Source organism: Cuculus canorus, chromosome 8, assembly GCF_017976375.1.
Source record: "Cuculus canorus isolate bCucCan1 chromosome 8, bCucCan1.pri, whole genome shotgun sequence".
NCBI classification, from domain to species: domain Eukaryota; kingdom Metazoa; phylum Chordata; class Aves; order Cuculiformes; family Cuculidae; genus Cuculus; species Cuculus canorus.
In genome coordinates this window covers 33,999,824-34,019,196 of record NC_071408.1, presented here as the reverse complement: position 1 = coordinate 34,019,196, position 19,373 = coordinate 33,999,824, and the positions used below count along the sequence as shown (strand labels likewise).

The 19,373-nt window shown below is 45.9% G+C and overlaps 1 protein-coding gene across 10 annotated transcripts in view; it reads left to right on the top strand.

Annotated features, from left to right (window-relative positions):
* Window positions 1-19,373, top strand: part of ZNF644 (zinc finger protein 644) — a 45,488-nt gene that overhangs the window by 7,880 nt on the left and 18,235 nt on the right. For 7 of the 10 annotated variants that reach the window (XR_008451118.1, XM_054073711.1, XM_054073720.1 and 4 more), the window contains 2 exons: window positions 8,558-8,613; window positions 18,521-18,593. The gene's annotated coding sequence lies outside the window, so the exon portion shown is untranslated. The remainder of the gene's footprint in view (window positions 1-8,557; window positions 8,614-18,520; window positions 18,594-19,373) is intronic. The other 3 variants (XM_054073717.1, XM_054073718.1, XM_054073716.1) reach the window with 1 other exon arrangement.

The window sequence follows — 19,373 nt, the reverse complement described above, 5'->3', positions numbered from 1 at the left end:
TGGGGCCGGACGGGGAGGCAAACAGCCCACCCTGTTTGTGGACCTGAAAGCGGGCACGGAACCCCTGGGTGACTGCAGCTTTGGGACACAGCAGTCAGTACCTGGGTGAGCTTGTGAAGCCTTTGCAGGGGCTCAGTTTGTTGTAGCTGTGGGTATCCAAGGCAGTGGCAAAGTTCCGTTTATCTTAGAGGTGCACTTCCCTGTGGTTTAAGAAGCTTTGTGCTTGGCATGAGTTACATAAACTGTTACTGGCTGGAAGGAATTATTTGTCTCTGAGTTTTGCACTTTTTAAGGTGTAAGGTGGGGTGTGGGAAACATGCGAACCATATAGGTTTCTTTGCCTACAAATCTGTCACTTGTGTCTGTGCTCTGAAATGGAGTAGTTTGTGCCAACTGTGTGTGTGTTTATTTTATCCCCTTGACTTGATACAGCCTCAGCCTGTGCAGACCTGGTTCTTCTGTGCTGTCCTTGTGAAACAATCTAAAGCATGTGGTATAGGGCTGGAGTGTATGTCTTGTCTATTCTCTTTCTTGGGCTCCTTTTGGAACTGCTTGGGATCCGCCAGGGAAGCTGAAAAATCAAGGATATAGATTTTTTTCTTTTAGCCCCAACCAGACTGGCTCCCTGAGGACAGCCAAGGGGCAGGCTGCGTGCAGGTGAGGGCAGCCGGTATGGCAGGCTGTTTGCTATTGTCTGTCCTGGAAACCCTACAGCTTCTTTAGGAGCACAGTAGAAGGATGTTTTTGTGTAGCCAGAACAAGGGCACTTACTGCTGTAACTCATCATGTGGTGGAGGCATCAGCACCCTTATCGTGAGATCAGCATTTCATATGAGTAGTGACCAAACCGGTGGTGATGAAGTGGCCAAACACACGCGATGTCATGGGTTTCCTGTCCTGTGGTGTGGCAGGAGTGTTGTGACCCTTAAATGCATTAGAACCTGTATGCCCTGCCTCAGTTTCCTGCTTGTATCATGATAGTTAGCTGGTGGAAACTGGTCTGTGAGATGGGTATTTGCAGGTGTGACAAGGCAGTAAACCCGGTGTACTTTACTGTGCATGTGCAAAGGAACGCCGTGGGTCTCTGTGTGAAATGCTGCGTGCTTACATCTGATATCCCAGCTGTCCTATGGCAGACCAAATACAAGCTGGGAGGATTGAGTTTGTCCATGGGCTGGCATGCGTTTGGAATAATTAATTTAGGTAGGAAGAGAATCAAAGATAGAAATCCTTTTGCCCAATTGAAGGCCAAGCGGAAGGAAGTGAATGATGGAACAAAAAGTCCATGAGCGTTTGAAGGGTTCAGGTATGGGTTGTTCCTAATCACGGAGTCGCTAGATTGGAAAAGACCTTCAGGATCATCGAGTCCAGCCATTCTTATCAACCACTAAACCATGCCCCTGAGCATCTCATCCACCCATCTTTTAAATACCTCCAGGGATGGTGACTCAGCCACCTCCCTGGGCAGCCTGTTCCAGTGCCAAATGACCCTTTCTGTGAGAATTTTTTTCCTGATGTCCAGCCTGAACCTCTGCTGGCAGAGCTTGAGGCCATTCCCCCTTGTCCTGTCCCCTGACACTTGGGGGAAGAGGCCAGCTCCCTCCTCTCTACAACCTCCTTTCAGGTAGTTGTAGAGAACAATGAGGTCTCCCCTCAGCCTCCTCAAGGCTAAACAACCCCAGCTCTCTCAGCCGCTCCTCGCTCCTCGTAAGACTTGTTCTGCAGCCCCTTCACCAGCTTCGTTGCCCTTCTCTGGACACACTCCAGAGCCTCAACATCCTTCTTGTGATGAGGGGCCCAGAACTGAACCAAGTATTCGAGGTGCGGTCTCACCAGTGCCGAGTACAGGGGCAGAAGAACCTCCCTGGACCTGCTGGTCACGCTGTTTCTGATACAAGCCAAGATGCCATTGGCCTTCTTGGCGACCTGAGCACACTGCTGGCTCATGTTCAGTCATCTGTCAACCAACACCCCCAGGTCCTTCTCCTTCGTGCAGCTTTCTAGCCAGACTTCCCCCAGTCTGTAGCGCTGCATAGGGTTGTTGTGCCTGAAGTGCAGGACCCGGCATTTAGCCTGGTTAAACCTCATGCCATTGGTCTCAGCCATGGGTCCAGCCTGTTCAGCTGTCTATGAAGAGCCTCCCTACCCTCCAGCAGATCGACGCTCCCGCCCAGCTTAGTGTCTTCTGCAAACTTACTTAGGGTGCATTTGATCCCCTCCTCCAGGTCGTTGATAAAGACTTGGAACAGGGCTGGACCCAGTGCTGAGCCCTGGGGGACACCACTTGTGACCGGCCTCCAGCTGGAGGTAACTTCGTTGACCACCACTCTTTGGGCCCAACCATCCAACCAGTTTTTCACCCAGGAGAGTATGCGCGTGTCCAGGCCAGAGGCAGACAGTTTCATAATGCAGCTATGGAGCATAAAGATGCTAAAATAGAACACAGTTGGTTTAATTATGTCCCATTACTGTGGCTTATCTAATGGAGGAAATAGTTCTTTCCTCTTTATTTAGGTGAGGGCACAATGCTGGAGGCTTAAAGTGCTACCAACCCAAGAGTGAACACTGAGATCAGCGAAGACTGGATTTTTACTTCTTTTAAAAAACATTTTCAACAGTGGTTAAGGCAATAGTGTTGTCAGCATGTTCTGACTTTAGTCCTTCACCAAAACCACTCCTGACTCATCGAAAAGCAGGCAAAAATGAAGGTAAGGCTTAGTGTTGCTGGTTACGTATCTGACTTTGCCAAAGGGATCTCTTGTAGATTCTGTAATAGCATGTGTATGAAATCAGTTAGCACAGTATTTTATAGCTTCTCTTCAGGTCTGATTAGCAGTAGTTGATCCTATTGTATAAGATACATGTGTATTTTATTCGGACAAAGCTATTGCAGGAAGAATGCCAGCACTAGATCAGCTGCAATGATTCAGAGGTCAGCATAAATCTGCCTTTGTTTTAACCTGAAGTCCTTACACAGGAGGTAGTTTGTAAGCAGAGGTCTGCAAATACTTATGGAGACCTTAAGAGTGCATGAAATCTCTAGGACGTTTTTGTTAGCTTCTACATTTTCACTTGCACAGAAAATGCACAGGAAGGCCAGAAGCAGGAGATTCCCTTTTTTGCAAGGGGTGCGTCAGAAACACTGTCTTAACAGGGTGCAGTGAATGTTGAAGCTCGTGATCCCAGCACAGCAACGTGTTCAGCTGGAGCAAACTTGTGAGGAGCTGAACTTGGGCTTGAGATCCTGCTCTGTCAGGGTTCCTTCAGTGCAGATCCCAGCTCACTGGTCCCTCCCGTAGCTGTTAGGAGTGGTGATGTGTTCCACTTCCTTGTGAGTGCCCTCCCACCACTGCTTGCTTTCCAGTGGTCAGGACACAAGACAGGGAGGATGAGGTTAAAGAAGATGATAGTGTCATGTATCACTGATTCTGAGCTATAAGGCTTCAGGTTCAACCTAAACCTGCATTGCAGTCTGAAGAGAGCCAGGAAGGTGTCTCAGGTGATGTCATTGTTGAGACTGCAGAAACACCGAGGAGGAGTTGGAAATAAATGGGGACACTAATTTAGTCTTAAAGCGATTTCTCAGAGATGTCAGTCTGTTGAGAAACTGCTTGTGGCTCCAGCCCCTGCTTTGGGTTTGTGCTCCGAGGAGGGGTCTGCGTGGCTGCTGTCAGTGGAGTGACCGGGCTGTGAGCCTGCTTTTTGCCATCTCATCTTGGGCAGCATCCTTGTAGCCTGTTGGTTGAATCACAGTGCTGTGGGTCTCTCCCAGCAACCTTCATGCTGTTCGGTCTCCAGAACGTAGGATGTTTGGGTTTAGTGGGTGCCATACAATGTTGTTTGCATCAGCATGAGCTGAAGTGGTGCTGGGAGCCCTGTCAGGCCAGGGCGTTAGGCTGAGGGAGGTACCTGAAGTGCATGGCCAGGGACAACTGCAGAGCAGTTTGCCGCCTTTGGGTTTGAGTGGAGATTGCAGTAGCGATGTTGGCTTTGGAGCAGCTACAGCAGAAGAGAAAATGGCTACCAGGCATCGCTGTTGCTACAGTGACAGCAGGGCCTGGCTGTTCATGCGCTGCCTGAACCAGACTGGAATGTAGTGTGAGTACTGCTCATAGGGAAAAGTGTCTGTGATGGGAACAGAGATTTACATCCACTTGGAAATTAATGGATGCCATCAGGCTTCTTGTGTTAGAATACTCACCTACTTAGTGGAAAACCTAAGTTTTTGTAAGTATTTTTAAAAACCTAATTACTGCTTTTTCTACCCCGAAAAAAATGCTTAATGGTTTGAAATTGTATTAATAAATATAATATCCTTATAAAACAAGTTGCAGAAAAAGCAAGTACAGAGTATTGATCTCTTGGTAGTAATTTTTTAAAACACCTCAGATCCTATTTCTGAAACTCTGTGCTGGCTGATAATGCAATTCTAGCTTTCAGAAACTAAACCATTGGTGGTTTTTTTTCTTGCAGCAAATCTTTTGTTTAAGATATTTTTGTGTTTTGAGTTCAAAATAAAAGATATGGCCAACCTGAATCTTGTTCGCAGATTTATAAATCAGGATCAGGTTTTAGAGTGGAATCTACTTGAGGATCTGCATTGGATTTTATTTCATGAGGACATAAGTGTATGTATAGTGTATTATTAACCCTTTGCAGGTTTTTTTTGTTAATAGGGAAGAGGGTAGTGATGCTGAAGCCTCACAGAGGTGTATAATGAGGTACGTCAGGAGAGGGATGTGTGAGGATGAACTGGTGCCGTTCTGTGTGTCAGGATTTCACAGGTGACAGGACTAGTGGCAGGTAGGGACTGACAGTGACCTGTGTCTGCTGTTCGTGCAAGTCTTGCGTGTGTGCTGTGTCGTCTATACCTGGAGCAGATCCCATTTTCTTGTATTTATTCTGGTTTTTGAGGGATTTGTTGAGGTTCTCTGTCAGACTTCCCGGCTGAAAAGGCCCTGGGTTCATTTGGTAGGAATAGAGCCGATAACCTGGTCTCTGTTCAGGGGCCTTAGGAAAGATTATTCAGTGGTCCCTGGAAAAACTCAGAAGGCCTTTACGCAGAGTATGCATCTAAAACACATGATTGCCCATGACAGGGAAGCCAAGTTGTGTGCTTAAAACACAGTATTTAAGTAGCTTTGTTTTCTGTGATTGTACATACATATTGTTTTTATTGTACAATCTTATTTCACACCTTCGTTCTGTATCAGGTATGAAACACTCTTATGACTGATTGTGGTGGAATCCTGCCTTGTTTATGGGCTCGTGTGCCAGATATGTAAAGTGCAGCTTTGCAGTCACGGAAAAATGAAGAGTATGTCACGACGGTGGGAACATTGCTGCTTGGGGGCACCAAGAGGGGCTGCCCTGATTTGATGTACGCAGCCTTGACCTGAATGTTTTTATTCTTCTGCTTAGCTATGCCTTCCTTCTGTGTTGTTATTCTGTGAGGTTTGGAGAAAGGCGAGGGCAATGCTGCAGATGTCTGACACCCCTGTACAGCTCTGTGTTTTAAAAACAGAGATTGGAGGATAACAAGCTGTTTTCCCAAAGTGAGCACGTGGGAGGTGCTGCCTCAGAGGTTTCTTCATTTATTTAATTTTTTTAAAGACGCAAAATGCATGGGTTTGGATTAAGGTCGTGGATTCCTTAGAAAAGCCCTTCAGCAAAGCAGCTTTCTGTTTTTTATTTCCATTTACTTAGCTTCAGCTGTGAAACCACGTGTGTAAACTTGGACTGGAAGTGTGTAAGGAACCATAAGCGGTCTGTGAGGCAGGCAGGATCTCCTGTAACTGTGTGTGTTCTGGAGTGCATTCACACAGTACTTTACCGTTGGAGGGCGGTCACTCGGTGATGGTACAGGGAAAGAATGTATAGGAATTCCGACTGGAGGAGAGAGTGACTCTGTAGCTGGAGGGCGGAGGCAGTTCCTGCACAGGGAATATACCGGTGAGGTTTTACTGGCGGCACAGTGAAAGGAGAGGTGTTATTACGAGTGATGCCAAGGTTGTATACAGCACCATTTGTAGTTGGAGTGGGAAGATGATGCAATTCTGTGCTCTTAAAGCTTTGCCTGTGTGAGAGAAGCTGTTGTATTTAAGATACAAAAATGCAGCACATCAAGAGGTGTTTCTTGTGGTCAGGATAAATAGGCTGAAGGGTAGGGCGTCTGGAAATGTGCTGTTATGCAGTGGTGTGTTGGTCTGTAGCTTCAGCTGGTAAAGAAGTGATAGAGGAGGTGAAGTACTCCTCTGCAGCTTCTTGCTTGTGGTGGTTCTCACTGTGAGGCGTGCTGTTTGATTTAGTTGGGTATTGATAGGCTGTAAACTGATTTACTGAATATCAGTGATACTTAGCTAGGATTAGCTGTAACATTGAGGGGAAACGGCATTGGTAAGTTCCCTTCAGGAACATATATTAATGTTTTATCTCACAGACTTGAAGTTGTAAATGGTTTCAGAACTCCATCTTTAAACCCACGCTTGGCTTTATTAGTGCTTTTGTGGTGCTTCCATTTGTATGCTGATTGTTACGCGTTTGCTTACTGGATAATGGACACTCAAAGTAAACAGCTCATACTTGTGTTCCTTTCCCCTTGCCCATGTTTATCATGTGTCTATTGCATACATCTTTAAACACTTGCTTCCTTACTTGTTTAGGAGGAACGAGAACCTCTTTGACCAGTGTGTGTTGTTAGTCCTACCCCCAGCCTATCGAGCATATTTTGCCCTCTGGCTTTTCCATTTTTTCCATTTACCTAAAAGAGACTTTTGAAATAACAGTTAAATCTGTTGTGTTTGACTTAATGGATGGTAAAACACAAGTTTGTTTTTCCATTCATGCTCCTCACCCTGACTGCTTTTTTCCCATACTGTGATCCTTTTATTAATGTTGCATTCGCCTACTTGGAATCATCTAGTTTGGACTGAGGCAGCTTCACAATCTGAGGTGGGATCGGTTGTGTTTGTCTCCTCTGCTGTCACGCTTCTCCTTGTGGTGCTTCCCCATCCCGTGTGGGGTATTGTCACAAAGCAAAGCTTCCTCCAAGTAGAAAAATGGTGCATTTCATCACTTCCACATGAAAGCCCTGCCGCAGCATTGGGAGCTGTGCTTGTGGCTCTTCCTGCGATGAGCAGACAGAACAACTGTGGCTGCTTTGAGCTCTCTCAGATAACTCCCAATCTAGCAGGAGATTCGGAACACAAGAGGTAGTCTCCTCTCTTGCCATCCCTTGCTTGCTTGTGTTCAGTTGTTGCAGTGTCTTTGAATTCAGAAGCATTGCCAGGAAAAGGACTTAAAATTTGTCTCTGCGTGTTGTGAAGTGTTAACTTTCTGCCTAACTTGACTTCTGGATAATTCAGGCTTCAGTAGGGTCTTTGCATTTAAGTATCACTTTGCATTAACTTGTAAGGAGAGTGGTTGTTGTTTTTCCTTTGCAGATGTAATTTTGGCAGCCCTGATTCTGTGGTTTATGATTCAAGTGGTTAAACTGAGATGGGAGTGGCATCAAGTGAGAGTGCTACAGACTGGAAAAGGGAATTAATTTTGTGATTTTAGAAACTCATGTTTGAATTCAAGTGACTATTTAAATGAATATACACTGGATGTTGGCTCTAGATATTTGTGGGTACTGTATTTTTATACTTTTTAATAGAAATCAATGGACCATCCAAGCTCCTTGGGTGATCACAAAGCAAGAAACTGCATTTTGTACAGACAGGTTCATTTTTGACTCTGTGTTGGGAACATGGCAGCATAGGCTTGTATTTAAGGAGCTTCTCAGCTGCATTAACTGATTTAGGAGACTAAGTTTTTCAGAAAAGTTTTTATCCTTGGTAGCAGTGTGTACAATTTCAGCTGGAGCTGCTTCTGGGCTCCTTGGAACAGCTTTTTCTGAGAGGTAGCTCTGCTCTCCACTGGCTTGCACTGGCTCTTGCAGTTATTGAAATTCTGTAAGTAATAGAGGTAAATCGGAGATCAGCATTCCTGAGGGCAAAGTAAGTTATGGTTTATAATGGGCCAACTCACCTTAAAATCCTAAACACAGTGTTGTCGTAGGCAAGGTGAGGGACCGGTGAGGCCCAGGTTTAGAACCCTCCAGTGTCCGATCTCAGATATGTTGGTCAGGTTTGCTAGAAAGATTTTAAAGGATGCTTTCCCTTGTAGCTATTTTCTTTCTGTACTCTATCCCTGGTCAGAGAACTGAGGATCGCTAGCTTTGGAAGTACTGGCAGAAAATGCAGCAGCGCTTTTTTTGCTGTGCAACTTTGTGCCCCCTGTTCTGCCCCTGCTTAATAGTGTGTGTATATTTGTTAAGAGTTCTTGGTGGATTTCTGAACTAATGTAGCAGCATCTGTTGTTGTTTTCAAACCACATGTGTATGTGAGGGAAGGCCACTGGGATTTTGGTGTTTCTACCCTGAGACAAACCTGATAGAACATGTTTTATAGCTCTGGATTCCTCCCCTCTGCACTTTGCCTGTCTTGTCTGATAGCCTGGCACACGGGCAGGAAACAGTGACAGCTGTACAATAAGGTCTTGTTTTCTTTTGCAGGTTGGTTTTAGTGTGGAAGCGGATCTCTCAGCTTAATGCACATCCAGCAAACGAAGGTGAGTAGAAGTCTTGGGTTGTTTTTTTCCAAATTCCTTGGTTGGATTTTAAGTGTTTGAGATATCAGGCAAAACCAGCCTTTCTTCCAGAAACTGCCTTCAATGTATTTAGTACCAGGTTACCTGAAAGTACAGTGTGTCATAAATGAGTGACAGCACTCCAGATGCTAGAGGAGGGTAGGTTACATATAGCATTCTGCACATGATCAGTTGGAGGAGAGGACAGTTATGTTTCATTCATTCAGACAGGAATCTCATATGCTTTTCATCTTGTTCTTATTATCCTGGCAACAAGAAGTTGATTTTTCTGCCATTAAATCACTAATGGCTATGACCATTTCTCCAAGTAGGCAGATTTTTTTCTTCTTAATCTAAAAACTTAGAAGAGATTTCTTGGACTTTCCTGGTGCTGTTCCTTACAGTGTGATTGGCTTTTTAACCTGTGAGCACCAGAAGAACGTTCAGGGTGATGATTGCCAGTTTCCTGGTCAGGATGAGCGAATATCGTTGATGTAGCTCATTACACTGGGGTTCTAGGTGAAATCAGTAAAGGCTGAGTGTTATTTCACATAGGCCTTTTATAATTGGGAAAGACAGTGTGCATTAGGAGGGCAGAAGTCTCTGCATTAGCAGGGAGGACAATACTAAAACTTGTGAAAATGTTAAAATACATGCAACAGACAGTTCCCAGCCAAAAAAGCAAAGTGCATGAGAATTGCTGAATAAAAAGAGTTGCAGCTCTCATTGAATTCATTATATTTTAATAGGAAATACTGTCAGAGTTTTTCCAAAGTTGAAATATGTGTCATGTTCAAAGACTGACAGTAATATTGGATTAGACTGGTTTTAATGTTGTCTTTAGGAAAGCTGTGCTGTAAATGCATGTCATGTAGGTTTTCAGCTGTGCTTGGTGGCACTGGCACTCCAGGTCTGGTTCACACAGGTAACGAATGATATAGCACAGTGAACCAGGTAAATATCCCAGTGAAAATAGTCGGGTGTTCCTGACTTCTAAATACCCTTCCCAGTCAGGTGATCCTTACATAGTAACCAAAGCACATCAAACAGCTCCCCCAGGTAATGAGCTGGGTGCTCATACCCTGAGAGGACTTTTGCTTCAGTTCCTGAATTCACCTTTCTGTGAAATTGGGGATTATGGTGGGAATAAGGCTCGTATGGCCAGGTACCACGTCAGGGGGTGTCTGTACCGAGTTATGGAAGATGGGGCATTATTAGTGAGTTCGTTGCTGTTCCACGTATTGTGTTTGCATTGGAAGAGAGGGCCTTTTGCCCAGCTGCTCACAAAAGGCGTCTGAACACACAGATGGAATTGTAGGAAGCCCTTTGTTTTCAGCTGAGAGCCAGGTGTAGATTTGGGTGTGACAGTTCTGTGGGTTCTGCTTTGATCAGTTCTCGATGTCTCTTATAGTGGCTTGGGGAACTCGTGCTCTGCTCACAGGGAGTGAGGAGGTGTGTGTTCAGAACTTCACCACCACTTGGTGGCAGTGCTTGGCTTCACAAGGGCTGAGCAGATAAAGGGATTCTGTAAAAGCACAGGTTAGGGGAGAGTAGGTTTGTTTTAAAATGTTGAAAAGTTAGTGATGTGTTTCAGAAATGAAAATAGCTTCATTTAATTTCCCAGGAGGTGTGTCTCCGTGGAAGATGTAGCCACCGTGTCTAGAGTAATTTGAGAGGATTTTTTTGTCTTTATGGTATTCTCAGAAGATGTTTTTAATGTTTCCATGTTGAATTGGTTTAGCATTTATGTCTAGCGTTTTACCTCAGTTGAGCAGTGCACTTCCAGGTGATTTTAGAACATGAAAGTGCTGCCTGGTGGTGTTCTGCGCAGTGCTACCTTGGGCATCTCGGTAACGGACTGCCCAAGCAGTGTTTGGCCTTCTGAAATGTTTTCTGCAAATTCACTTTTTTATTTACTGACAAATTTTAAGAAAAGATTCCCCTGTAGATTTATCTGTCAGCAAAGTCAGTAAGGGTCGTTAAAGGCAAGTAGCAGCTGTTGCCTCTCGAGTTATCAGTGCATGGGTCCCAGCCTTCTGGGTAATGAAATCCTTGACAGAGTGTGGAAGGGGGTATGTGGGGGAGTGGAGGGAGGTAGGAGTTGTTTAACTTGGCTTTGCTGCAAAGAAAAGCGTAATTCCAGCGTACAGCACAGTGATTTCACAGCCTGTGGCTCTGTGTTGAGGCTGCTTCCTCTTCTCTGCAAGGCAGAATCCTCTGCAGTGACAGCAGCTCTGTCATCTTGGTATGATCCCCCTGGAAGGGCCATCAGGATGAGACGGAGCCAGGAAGGGTGTGGGGGCTTTTCTAGACAAGTGCTCTTTGTACAGTACCTCCCTACCCATGGCAGGAGTTGTAAAGGCACCACTGGGTGCTATGGGGAGGAAGTGATTTTGTTGTATTGCGTGAAAAGCCAGCACTGGGAATCCAGCACCCCTGCCCCTCTGAGGTGTGACATCAAGAAGGCATCTAAGTAAGTTGGAACACAAAGGAGGAATTCAGCCTGGGGGCGGTTGTGGTGGAGTGACTAGCTGGACCGAAGCCCCTCCATCACTCCCCTCAGCTGGAGAGAGACAAGATAATACCAGGCTTGTGGGCTGAGGTGGGGACGGGAGATCCCTCACCAGTTACCATCACAGGCAAAGCAGACTCGAATGGAGGAGAATTAATTTAATCTATTACCAATTAAATCAGAGTAGGATAATGAGAAATAGACTTAAATCATAAAATACCTTCCACCCCTCCCTTCTTCCCAGGCTCAGCTTCCCTCTCTCCCTCCTTCCCCACAGTGACACAGGGGGAGAGGGAATGGTGGTTACAGTCAGTTCATCACGTTGTCTCTGCTGTTCCTTCCTTGAGAGGGAAGGACTCCTCACATTCTTCTCCTGCTCCAGCGTGGGGTCCCTCCCACAGGAACAGCCCTCCACAAATTGCTCCAGCATGGGTTTCCCATGGGGTCCTGTCAAGTCCTGTTTGCTGACAAGTCCTGTCAGCAAACCTGCTCCAGTATGGGCTCTGCTCTCCAAGGGGTCCACAGGTCCTGCTAGGAGCTTCCCATGGGGTCACAGCCTCCTTTGTGTATCCACTTGCTCCATAATGGACCTCAGTGGGCTGCATGGGGATATCTGCTCCAGCATGGAGCTCCATGGGCTGCAGATGGATATCTGTTCCACTGTTAACCTCCATGGGCTTCAGGGGAACAACCTGCTTCACTGTGGTCTTTCCTACAGGCTGCAGGGAATCTCTCCAGCACCCGGAGCACCTTCTCCCCTCCTTCTTCCCTGACCTTGGTGTCTGCAGAGTCATTCCTCTCACAAGTTCTCACTCGTCTGTCCAGCTGCCATTGCTGTTGCACAGACTTTTTCCCCCTTCTTAAACACATTACCCCAGAGGTGCTGCCACCATCACTGATGGGCTGTGCCTTGGCCAGTGATGGGTTTGTCTTGGAGCCAGCTGGCATCGGCTATATGGGACCCAGGGGAAGCTTCTGACAGCTTCCCAAAGAAGCCACCCCTGTACTCCCCCCCGCTACCAAACCCTGGCCATGCAAACTCTGTACAAAGGTCCTGAGCTATAGAAATACCAGAAATAATTGCCTTTTTTGTCAGTGTAAACGGTGATTTTGGATTCCAGTTTCATTTACCCATGCTCATGTGGTACAGTGTTTTAAAGCACGAAATTCACTTTATTTATTAATGCTTATGGGTTTGTTTTCACTGTTTATTTTTTTTAATATTACATTGTCATATTAAAGATGGGGGGGAAGGCAAATTTGAACAGTTTCATTGTGTGAGTTCAAAGGGGAACACAAAGCAACGGAAACTGCCAGTGATGTCAACCAAGCATTTGGCCAGGGCACTGTCAGCGAGTGCACAGCTCAACATCGGGTCCAAAAATGTAATGGAAACGAGAGCCTTGAAGATAGCGTCACAGTCATCCCTGTGTGACAGACAACAACCAAATGAGGGCCATTGTTGAAGCAGACACACACAAAACACTTCAGGAGGCTGCAGAAAAACGCAGCGTTAACCATTGAATTGACATTTGCATCAAACTGGAAAATCAAACTAGCTCAAGAAATGGTGCCTTATGAGCTGAACGAGAACCCTAAACGTCGCCGTTACAGCGTCTGCTCTGTGCTGGTTTTGCACATCAGACCCAATCCATTTCTCAATCACATTGTGACATGTGATGAAGAACAGATTCTGTATGACAACTGGTGGCATTCCACACTGTGGCTGGGCTGAGGTGAAGCACCAAGGTGCTTCTCCAAGCCGACACTGCATCAGAAGAAGTTATGGTCACTATTTGATGGTTGGCAAGTGGAATCATCCAGTACATCTTGAATCCCAGTGAAACCATCCCAGCAGAGAAGCATTGCTGGGGAATTGACAAAACACACCAAGAACTGCAGCATTTACATCCAACATTGGTCAGTCGAAGAGACCAATTCTTCTCCATGGCAATACTCAACTGCAGGTCTGACAAATGGCTCTCCAGAAGCTGCAGGAAGTGGGCTACAAAGCTCTCCCTCACGCAGCTGACTGGCCTGCCCTCTCTCCTACCCACTACCAAGCATCTCAACAGTATCTGGAAGGTTTTCCACAACCAAGCAGCAGCTTGTTATCAAGTTTTCAAGCATCTCAACAGTATCTGGAAGGTTTTCCACAACCAAGCAGCAGCTCAAAACACCTTTAAAGAGTTCCTCAGTTCCACGACTCCAGTATGCTTGTGCTTCAGCAGTAAACAGACTTGTTTCTTACTGGTAAATTTTGTAGATTCTAATGGTTCTTATTTGATAAATAAACTTTATTCTGAGCTGACATAGATTGCTTTAAAGTTCATTGTTAAAACCAGCAATTATTTTTGCCCCAACCTAACAGAAAATGAGAGTTGTGAGAGCTGTGGGAGACAGGAGCACTGGAAGGGAGAGGGACATCGCATTGTAGTCTTGCTGTATGTCTTGCATAACTTGGGAGAAAGAGAACATGCTTTCAATGTACCTGATTTTTGTGTCTTTTTTTTTTTAAGCTGCCAGAACAATAAATCTGAAGTTCATGGTTGGAAGCTTTTTTCCTATTAAAATACTTTTTTTTTCTGATATTGCTGATATTTGATATGAGAGAAAAAAGTGAAGAGTGAGCACTCTTGAGAGGAGTGAAGGAGGTGAGAACTGTGATGCTGTGTGGCAAAGTGTACTAAACCAGAATCACAGAGCCATTGAGTTCGGAAGGGACCTGTGGAGATCTTGTCTAATCCTCTGCCCTACGCAGGGTCACCTAGGGCAGCTTGTCCACAACCCTATCTGGACAACTTTTGGATGTTGCCAAGGATGGAGGCTCCATGACATTGCTGAGCGGCCTGTGCCTGTCACTCTCCCAGTAAAACTGTTCCTTGTTTTCAGAGGGAAATGCACATATTCCAGTTTGTCCCTGTTGCTTCTCGTCCTGTCACTGAACACCGCTGGGAAGAGTCTGACTCTGTCTTTTTGTACCTTCCATTCAGATGTTTGCCTGTGTTGATGAGGTCCTACTGAGCCCTCTTGTCTCCAACCTGTCCTCACATGTGATACTCCAGTCTCTTACCTGTCTTAGTGGCTTTTTGCTGGGCTCTCTCCGGTAGCTCTGTGTTTCTCTTGGACTGGGCAGCATAGAGCTGGACACTGCTCCAGATGGAATCTTTCCAATGCTGAGCAGAGGGGAAGGACCACCTCCCTCCGTGCACTGGTGAGACTCCTTGTGCAGACCAGGTTGCTGCTGGCCACCTTTGCCTCAAGGACACGTTACTGCCCGACATGGAGTTGACTGTCCAACATGACCTCCAGGTACTTTGCAGCAGAGCTGCTTCCCAGTGCATTGTGGTGCATGGGGTTGTTTGTGGTGTAGGGCTTCCATTTGTTGGACTTCAAGGTTTCATCAACCTGTTTCTCCAACTCCTTGAGGTCCATCAGAATGGCAGCACAACCTGCTGGTTCATCAGCCACTCTGCTCGGTATGGCATCACCAGCAACCTTGCTGAGGGTACCTTCTGCCTCATCTTTCTGGTCATGGATGAAGGTGTTGGACCCAATGCTGACCCCAGGTTGGCCACCAGCCACATTTTGTATCCCTCACCACACCCCTTTAGTTTCTCCCTGCCTGAGAAAAACACAAGGATTAGTTTTATTAGTGGACTGTAATGAGAAGAAATTTTCTTGTTTTGTGATGCTGTGGTTAATAAACTAAACTGTTAATTGTCTTGTGTCTGGATAAAAGCAAGGGTTGGTGCTTGGGGCTCAAGACTCCATTTGTTTGAGAAATACAGGTAAAGGTGATGAAAGAGCTGAAAAGGGTTTGTTCAAACATTGAGTTTCTTTGGGAGAAAACAGGTGTGAGCAGGCCAGGTGACCAGAAAGGAGAAGACTTTATTTGTGCCTCTAAAAGTCTGTAAAGGAGCTGGTTTGGAGAGGAACAGTGCATGTTATCGCAGTGTGCGGTCTGTTTTTCTGAGTTCCCTGTCTCTTAGTGGAGCGCTGCCAGTTGTTGCTGTGTTCAGGGAAGTCCCAGATGTGATTGTAGTTCCTGTCTTCTGTGGAAAGCACCACTGGTGTGGTTCAGGCACTGCTGAGAGCCCAGACTAGACAAAGAGCTGCAGGGACATGGAGGCTCTCAATCTTGTTGTTTGGCAGGGCTGTGGAGCTGCCAGGCAGTGTGTGAAGTTAATGTGTCCAAAGTCTTGGGTTTTGTACTGGCTTTGAGAAACGTCCAGTGCACTTTGAGAAGAAGCTACCAACGTAAACCATTAGTACCTCTCACAGCTAGAAAAGTGGGTTTTACAGTCCTACATCAGAGTCCTGTGACACTGCAATTGTCCTGTCAGTTATTCTATCGATTTTGGTATTGAATTTTAGTGTGGTGCCCCCCCTTGTGACAAACTGGTTCCTTTTCCCAAGCAAATCAATACCAGAGGCACATGGTTAAGGGCAGTCGGTGGCAGTGACGGAGTTCTCTTCTGTGATTCCTGAATTGTGGAACCTGGAAGTGGTGTAAGCCTGGTAAGAAATGCAATTAATAATGTACATAGAACAATGGCATTAAGTACGTTCCCATCAAAAGGAATTATTAATGAACAGCAAGTGGACAGCCTGGCTCTGCTGGCAGGGAGGTTGCGTCGAACCTGAATTGCTGAGTGACCTGGGAAGCTTGCTCAGAGGGATTACTGAATAATTATGTTAATACGCAATTATCACCTCATTTCTGCTGTACTAACCTCAAGCTGGAGTGTAGCGAAGGTGTTATGGCAAGTGCTGATAGTTTGCAAAAATACTGGTGTTCAAGATTTCGGAGACAATAAGATTTGCTTAGGGCGTTTAAATGATGATCTGTCAGCTTGGAGACGGATCTGACCTCGCGCTTCCGTAATGCTTAGGCTGTGGCCGCAGGCACTCGTATCCACAGAGCTTATTACGGTCTTAAAAACGTATTTTATGAAGAAAAACAATATTTAAAAAATACGTAAATGTAGAAGTACTGAAGTAGGAATGGAGTGGGGTTTGGGTGGGTAAATGGTTGGTTGTCCCCTGCATCTGAAACATTTGTGATACAGTGATAGAGCATCATGTAACCAGGATGACGCTGCTACCCGCTGCAGCTGTTCCGGGTGAACCCACACACTGGAAGTGAGGTTGGCTTGGCCTCTTGGTGACGTGTGTTACGAAGGGCTGGCGTGGGGCCCTTGGGTCAACTTTCTGAGCACTGTCCTCTTCACACTCGCATATGTAGCCGTCACCTCAACTGCATAGCGCTTGCCCTGGCACAGGATACAACAAGCAGTGTTGTCAGCACATTTAATGCTTGATCCCGGTGTTCACTTTTTCAAACACAGTAAGGAAGGATTTATTATTATGCATTTTGACAGGATTAATAATTTCTCTATCCCTATATGATATAGAGGGCTTGACTTTAAGCTGTGATGGAGAGATGTGCAGAACATTGCACAGCCCTTGTTATGTCTCAGTTGTCACATGGGTTGATTTTCTGTTTCCCCCAGAGTATTCCCATTCGGTGGTGTTTCCGTTGGAGTGTTTACTCCCTGGGCAGTATGGGTTAGACGGTAGTGCTTTTTCAAACCCATGTGTTCTGTGGAACGCATTCTCACCTGTGTCCAGTTACACCCATCGCTGTCACTGCAGACATTCCTACCCGGGGAGCAGGTGATGTTGCATCCTGGCTCGGGGTCACCACAGGACTTGATATTGCCCTGATTTAAAAAGATATTTTATATGTGTTCGTTGATGCCACCCTGTTCAGACTGCTAACTTTTTCATTGTCCTGCACCTAAAATAGTGAATTGTACCACTCTGATAACTGGAAAAATGTGATAATTGGCAAAAAGCTATTAAACTGTAGCAGCAATATTGGTGATACGGTGTTTCAGGCCCGATTTGAAGGCTGACATCTCTTGGGACAGCTGTGCCACTACTGAAGACTTTATCGGATCCATAGATGGTCTCCATAACTGTGCAGCCTGGTAAAGAGTCTGACAGGATTGAGCAGTATTGTGTTTTAGGTACTGCTCACAGTAGCTGTGGAGAGAGGCTCGGTCTAAAGGTTATCATATGGTGCCCCAGCCACCTCTTCAACATGAGCATTAGCTCACTAGTTAGCGTCAGCGGGGTTTGGGTGTGGGGCTCTGCCTTTCTCCTGCACGGCTGTGGCATTGTCAGGAGCCATCTGATAATGAGGGCAGCAGTCTCCAGGAGAGCAGCGTGTTCTGCTCGGGGGCACCGCTGGAGCTGCTTTCAATGGGAAGCGTCTGTTCCTCCTCTGAACCCCTCACACCACAACAGATGGGTGGAACTTGGAGGTTTTACCTCCGAGGTGGTAACAGTGAAGCCACTCATTAACACTGAATTTACCACTTCGTTAGCAACGTTGCTTCCTGTTGAGAACAGCTAATGTAGGCTCACCAATCCAGTGAGCACACGTTTGTCTGCCTCCGCAGTGATGAAACAGGGAGAACACACATCCTTCAGACGAGACTCGCTCACTGAATCCCTTCTAAACTCTGTGAACGGTTTCATACACTGCTGCCTGGTACGATGCGAAGGGGACACTGTTCCCTAGTAAAATTGTTGGAGCTGGCGTGTGTCCTTGGAGGTTCCACTTCTTTTAATTGACTCCTGTGTTACCGATTCTCAGTGCGTGTTTGCGCGGCCCTTTTCTAACCTGTGCGTGTGATGTAGCAACCCCTGCGGGGTGGTGCATTATCACCACTTTAGGGTGAGAGCTTTGAGCGCCGTCTCGCTGGAAGTCTTTGTCACAGTGGGGAATGACTGTGGTCTCATTACAAGTCTCTGTCGTGGGGGGAAAGTACCATGGTCTCATTGGAAGTCTTTGTTGTGGGGGGAAATGACCCATTACAAAACAGCACAGAAAGGCAAAAATCTGAGGAATAGGGAGGTGAGAAACTGGAGCAGAATGTACATAAAGGCCTGGTAGTGATAAAGAACTCGATGAAGTATTTCATACATTTTAAGCATTTATTGTGTGTCTGGCCTGAGCGGTGCTGTATTCCTGAACTGGTCAGTGGTGGAGCAGCAGAGGAAACATGTTTGTGATGGCTAATTCTTTGCATTGTATTTCTACTCCAAATGTAATTAGTTGTATATGCAAAATAGGAAATAAGCTGTAGTATATTAAGGTTTGGGTTTTACAAACTTAAAGTATTTTTTCTGTCCTTTTGCTGGTTTGAGAGAAACCAAGCACAGTAATAGAATTTCCGCAGGGCCCGTAGCTGGCTTTGGGTCGTGTGGATCGCTGTGATCATGTCGAACTGCAAAACTAGCAGAGGCGGTGGACGCATGAAAACGACAGTGGTGCCATTTAACCAGGCTGTTTCCTCTCCCTAGGACAAAAAGATGTCGAGCGTGGTCTGCCTTGATTTCGATGAAGGACCCTTGCAGGGAGCCGTGGACCTTAGTTGTGAGTTGTAATATCTTAATTCACGGTCTGGGTGATGACTGCTTTTAACTGAGCTCTGCTCAAAATGTTAATTAGTAACTGAAGCCAGGTGTGTGGTGGCAGGAATCAAATCCCTCAAAAGATCAAAGCCGATAGTACTCTGTAAGGGTGAAATGCGTTATTTCTGTAACACAGAAAATTACGTTCCCAGCTCCTGGGTGGGTGCTACGATGCCTTGCACTTCCTGTGTTTTGAGGGCCCACGTAGCATAAACAGGATCCAATTGATTTCCTTTTAAAGCAAGGAAGTCTTTTGTAAGAAGGAAATGGGAAGACATTTGGCTTCTTCAGCGCGTTTGGTCCTCTGCTGTATCAGTAACCAGGTATTCAAAACCAGTCTAGGTGTGTTTGCTCCTTTAACTCCAGAGTGAGTATCTCTTCAGGCCTGTGTGTAGCATCGGGTCCGTTGCACGCAAGCACTGTGAAACAAGTGATACCTTGAGATTGGTAAAGGTTATTTTTGTTTCCCCGGTGCTCAAGGGCTGTGTGGTTTCTGGTTGGGTTTTGTGGTTTTGGCTTGGTTTTTTATAAATCACTAAATTCTAGCAGATCTCTGGGTAGCCTTTACTCCTCATTTGTTTTACTTCCAGAGCACAGCTAAAGATAACTCTGCGTTTATGTTAATGTACACTTGGGATGTATTTGCACAGGTTTTGACAGTCTCATTTCCCCCATCTTGCTTGCATGAAGGTGTTCAGGCTTTTTTGAACCAGGCTGTATGGTTATTAATATTGCACAGCAA